Genomic DNA, 6,000 nt, shown 5'->3' with positions numbered 1-6,000 from the left:
CTGTCGGGAATTTTTATTGGGGTTTTATTGACTCAATCAATTAGAGGATAATATCTCTACAAGTTTCCTCCATTCTTTGGCTTTTCTATATCTTGGTATATTTTAATCCATGATCATTGTACCTTCTTCCATTTATTTACATCTTTTTTAGTTTCTCTGAATATTGTTTCCTTGCCTTGAATATCTTTCATTATATTTGGTTCTATATAATTTAATATGCTATTGTATATAATATCAATTTAAAAGTTTATTTTATATTTATTGCTGCTATATAAGAATACAATTATTTTTGTATTTTCTGTATTGCTCTTGCATCTGGCAATTTATTGCAGTAATCTGTTTGTAAATTAAATTTTTTTTCTGCATACACAATTACATTATTTGAGAAAAAAAGGCAGTTGTAATTTTTACCTTCCAATTTTTATACCCAATATTTATTTTCATTGCGTTATTGCATTGGTTTGAACCACCAATAAAATGTTAAATAGTGGTGGTGATAGTAGACATCCTTATCCTGACCTAAGAGGGAAAGGTTTTCATATTTCACTGTGAAATATAATATTTGCTGAAGAGTTTTAAAAAAGTATAAATGGATACAGAATGCTATCAAGTGCTTTTTCTGCATATATTGAGATACTTTTATGATTTTTCTTTTTTATTCTATGAATTGAATAACATTGATTGGTTTTCAAATGTAAAGCTTGTCTTGCATTCTTAGCATAAACCCAACTTGGTAATGATGTACTATATTTTTTATGTATATTGCTGGATTTGGTTTGCTGGTATTTTATTTAGGATTGTTGGACACTTCATGAGTGAGATTGGCCTATAAGTTTGTATATATAACTGTTTTTGTGGGTTTTGGAATCAAAGTCACACCGGCCTGATAAAACAAGTGAAGAGAAGTTCCCTCCTTTTCTATTTTTTGCAAGAGTCTTTATTCCCTTTAGATAGGCATTACTTTTACTTAGATATTTGGTATAATTTGGCAAAGTGAAGTCATCCAGGACTGCAATTTTTTTTTTGTGGAAAGAATATTTCAAAGTGTTTTTTTTGTTTTTTTTTACATTTTTATTTATTTATTTATTTATTTATTTATTTATTTATTTTTGGCTGTGTTGGGTCTTCGTTTCTGTGCGAGGGCTTTCTCTAGTTGCGGCAAGCGGGGGCCACTCATCATCGCGGTGCGCAGGCCTCTCACTGTCGCAGCCTCTCTTGTTGTGGAGCACAGGCTTCAGACACGCAGGCTCAGTAATTGTGGCTCAAGGGCCTAGTTGCTCCGCGGCATGTGGGATCTTCCCAGACCAGGGCTCGAACCCGTGTCCCCTGCATTAGCAGGCAGATTCTCAACCACTGCGCTGCCAGGGCAGCCCCTCAAAGTGTTTTAAAAATATTTTTTGAGGTATAATTTACAAACAGTAACATTCACTCTTTTTAAGTGTATATAGTTCAATGAGTTTTCACAAATACATACTGTTGTGAAACCACCACCAGAATGAGTACACAGAACCTTCCCGTCATGCCAGAAAGTTCCCTTATCCCTTTTTTGTAGTCAATTCCCTCCCTTGCATCCCGGTCCCAGGCAACCAGAAAGCTCAGCTTTCTGTCCCTGTCTCTTTGCCTTTTCCAGGATGCGGTCGGTACCAATGGCATCATAAAGCGCACCTTCTGAGCCTGGCTCCCTTACAAAGCACAAAGTCTGTGAGAGTCACCCGGTTGTGGCCTGTCTGGAGCTTATTCCTCTTTCCCGCTGAGTGTCACTGGTCAGGCAAATGGAAGCACCATTTTGCTGGATGCTGGATAAACCAGTTTGTTTATCCAGTTTAGGCTGTTATGAAAAGGTGGCTAAAAACATTCCTGTACAGGTCTTTCTGTGGACATACCTAGGAGTAAATAGCTAGGAGGGGTAAATCCTTAGGAGTGGGGTTGCTGGGTCATATGGGAAGCGTATGTTACACTTACTAGAAATGACCAAACTTGCCCAAAGTGGCTATACTATTTTACAACCTCACCAGCACCCTCACCAATATTTGATATTGTAAGTTTGAAAAAAAACAAAACAACCACTTTTGTTTTAGGGTTGTTTTTTTTTTAAACAACTAGTAAGTTTTATTTATTTTTTAAATTTAATTTTATACTGGGGTAGAGTTGCTTTACAATGTTGTGGTAGTTTCAGGTGTACAGCAAAGTGATTCCATTATACATATACATGTATCTATTCTTTTACAAATTCTTTTCCTGTATAGGTTATTTCAGAATATTGAGTAGAGTTCCCTGTGCTATACAGTAGGTCTTTGTTGATTATCTATTTTATGTATAGTGGTGTGTATCTGTTAATCCCAAGCTCCTAATTTATCCCTCCCCTGAATTGGGGGTTTTAATATGCACTTTTCTAATGAAAAATAATACTAAGCTTATTTTCATGTGCTTATTTGCTATACATATAACTTTAGTGAAACATCTATTCAAATCTTTGGTTCAGTTTTTGTAGGGTTGCCTTCTTATAATTTAATTGGAAGATTCATTTATTTATTTTGGATACAAGTCTTTTCCCAGATATGTGTTATAGAAATATTTTCTCTTAAGTCTCTAGCTTGTTTTTTTCATGTTAAAGAGCAGAAATTTAAAATTTTGATGTAATCCAGTTTACCAATTTTTTTTCTTTTGTGGTTCATGCTTTTAATGTCTTGTCTAAAAATACTTTGCCTAACCCAAGTGACCAAGGATTTCTTATGTTTTCTTCTATAAATTTTATAGTTTAGCTCTTCCATTTAGGTCTATGATTTTGAGTTAATTTTTGTATATCTTGTAAGTGTTCAGGATCTTTTAAAAGTTTGTGGGAAAGACTATCATTTCTCCATTGGATTATCATGGCACCTTTGTCAAAATCCAATGGCCTGTATATGTGTGGGTCTATTTCTAGACACTCTGTTCCTACATGTCTATCCTTACACCAAAACCCCATTCTTTTTTTTTTTTTTTTAAAGGAATTCCTTTATTTTTATTATTTATTTATTTTTAGCTGTGTTGGGTCTTCGTTTCTGTGCAAGGGCTCTCTCCAGTTGTGGCAAGCGGGGGCCACTCTTCATCGTGGTGCGCGGGTCTCTCACCATCGCGGCCTCTCTTGTTGCGGAGCACAGGCTCCAGACGTGCAGAGCTCAGTAGTTGTGGCTCACGGGCCTAGTTGCTCCACAGCATGTGGGATCTTCTCAGAGCAGGGCTCGAACCCGAGTCCCCTGCATTGGCAAGCTGACGCTCAACCACTGCGCCACCAGGGAAGCCCAAAACCCCATTCTTTTGATTACTGTACCTTCATAGTAAAGCTTGAAATCAAATATTGGGGATCCTCTAACTTTGTTGTTCTTTTTTTAAAACTTCTGTATTTCAAATATATTTTACAATCACCTTATCAATTTCTACAGGGGGAAAAAAAAGGCCTGCTGGGATTTTGATTGAGTTTGCACTGAATATGTAGATCAATTTGGGGAGAACTGACATCCTGATAATATTGAGTTTTCCTCAGTATTATAAACATGATATACCTATACATTTATTTAGATCTTCTTTAATTTCTAGCAGCAATGTTTATAATTTTCAGCATCCAAGTTTTGCCCATCTTGTTGGATTTATCCCTAAATATTATATAGTTTAATACTATTATAAAAGGTGTTTTAAATTTCAATTTTTGATGGTTTGTTGCAAGAACACAGAAACAAAATTGATTTTTATATTGACTTTTTGTCTTATGACCTTGCAAAATCCACTTATTAATGCCAACTTTTTGTAGATTCTTTGAGCTTCCTACATAAAAGAGAGTGTTGTCTGTAATTAAAGACAGATTTATTTCTTCCTTTTGTTTCACATCTTTGGCTCTTTGTGCTGGCAAAGGGCTCCAGTACGAGACTGTATAGAATTAGTGACAGCAAATATCATTCCCTTGTTCTATCTTAGGGGTAAAGCATTCAGTCTTTCATCATTAAATATGTATGAGGTTAGCTGTAGGTTTCTTATAGATTCCTTTTGTCAGGTTGAAGAAGTTCTCGCCTATTCCTAGTTTTCTGAGAGTTTTAATCACGAATGCAAGTTGAATTGTGTCAAATGTTTTTTCTGCATCTGTTGAGCTGATCATGTGGGTTTTTTCCTTTTTAAATCTGTAGATTGGGTGAATTGCAATGATTGGTTATTACATGTTGAACCAAGAATTCCTAGGATAAACCCAACGTGATCTTTTTTTGATATATTGTAGAATCAATTTGGTAATATTTTATTGCATATTTTTGCATTTCTTTTCATCATGGACATTAGTCTGTGGCTTTCTTTTCTCATAATATCTTTGTCTGATTTGGGTGTCAGGGTAATGCTGGCCTCATAGAATGAGTTGGGAAGTGTTCCCTGTTCTTTTATTTTCTAGAAAATTTTTATGGAGAATCAGTATTATTTCTTTTTTAGTTGGTAGGATTCACCAGTGAAGCATGGATATGGATTTCTTCTAACAGAAAGGTTTTAAATATGAATTCTCTTTCTTTAATATACATAGTGCTATTCAGGTTATGTATTTATGTTTACTTGACTGAGCTCTGGTAGTTTGGTGTTTTCAAAAGGATTTATCCACTTCACTTAAGTTTGTTGAATTTATTTTCATATAGTTGTAGCTCATACTCATACTCCCTTATATATTTTTTATTGTAGTAAGGACATTTAACATGAGATTTACCCTCTTGACAAATGTTTAAGGGCACAGTACACTAATGTTAACCGTAGGCACCATGTTGTACAGCAGACCTTTAGAAGGTATTCACCCTGCAGAACTGAAACTTTATATCCATTGAATAGCAACTCCATATTGTCCCCTTACTAACCCTTGACAGTCTGTTGGATCTGTAGTTACGTCATCTCTTTCCTTCTTGATATTGATAATTGTGTCCTCTCTGTATATATCTTTTTTTCCCCTCTGATCAATCTGCATAGAGATTTAACAATATTACCTTCTTCAAAGAATCAAGTTTTGCTTTTATTGATTTTTACTTTGTTTTTGTGTTTTCAAATTCATTTATTTCTGTTCTTATTGTTATTATTATTATTTCCTTCCTCTGCTTACTTGGATTTCTTTATCCAGTTTCTTAAGGTAGAAACTTAGATCATTGGTTTGAAATCTTTGTTCTTTTTTAATACAAGTATTTAATGCTATTGATCTCCCTCTTGACATGGCTTTAGCTTGTGTCTCACAAATTTTGATAGGTTTTAGTTTCATTTTCATTTGATTTAAATTTTTCTAATTCTCCTTTTGAGTTCTCCTTTGTTTTGTATGCTATTTAGAAGTATGTTGTTTAATTTCAAACCATTCAGGGATTCTCAGATATATTTCTGTTACTGATTCTTTGTTTAATTCTGTTGTGAAAGAAGATACCTATTAGATTTCAATTCTTTTAAAGTTTTGAGATTTGTTTCATGGCGCAGAATATAATCTATCTTGGTGAATGCTCCATGCATACATTTGAAAAGAATCCACATGCTTGAAAAGAATGTGTATTCTGCTGTTGTCAGGTTGAACATTCTATAAATGTCACTTAGTCATGTTGGTCGATAGTCTTGTTCAGCTCTTCTACATTCTTATTAATGTTATGATTTCTTGTTCTTTTAATTAAGCAGAGAGAAGTGTTAAACTCTCCAAATATGATTTTTTCTTCTACCAGGTTTTCCTTCATGTACTGTTATTATGTGCATACACAGTTAGGATTATGTCTTTTTGATCAGCTGTCCCCAATGTCATTATGTAATGTCCTTACTCATGGTAATATTCATTGTTCTGAAATCTAATTTTTCTCTATTAATATTAGTATAGCCACTCCTAGTTTTTTGATTAGTGTTTGCATAACATATCTTTTTCTATCCTTTTACTTTTAACTTACATATTTATTTATATTTAAATTTGTTTCTTATAGACAGCATATCATTGGGCCTTGGTTTTCTTATCCAATCAGACAATCTTTGCCTTTTAAT

Source organism: Balaenoptera ricei, chromosome 16 (assembly GCF_028023285.1).
Source record: "Balaenoptera ricei isolate mBalRic1 chromosome 16, mBalRic1.hap2, whole genome shotgun sequence".
NCBI lineage: Eukaryota > Metazoa > Chordata > Mammalia > Artiodactyla > Balaenopteridae > Balaenoptera > Balaenoptera ricei.
Note: the sequence above shows the minus strand (reverse complement) of the source record.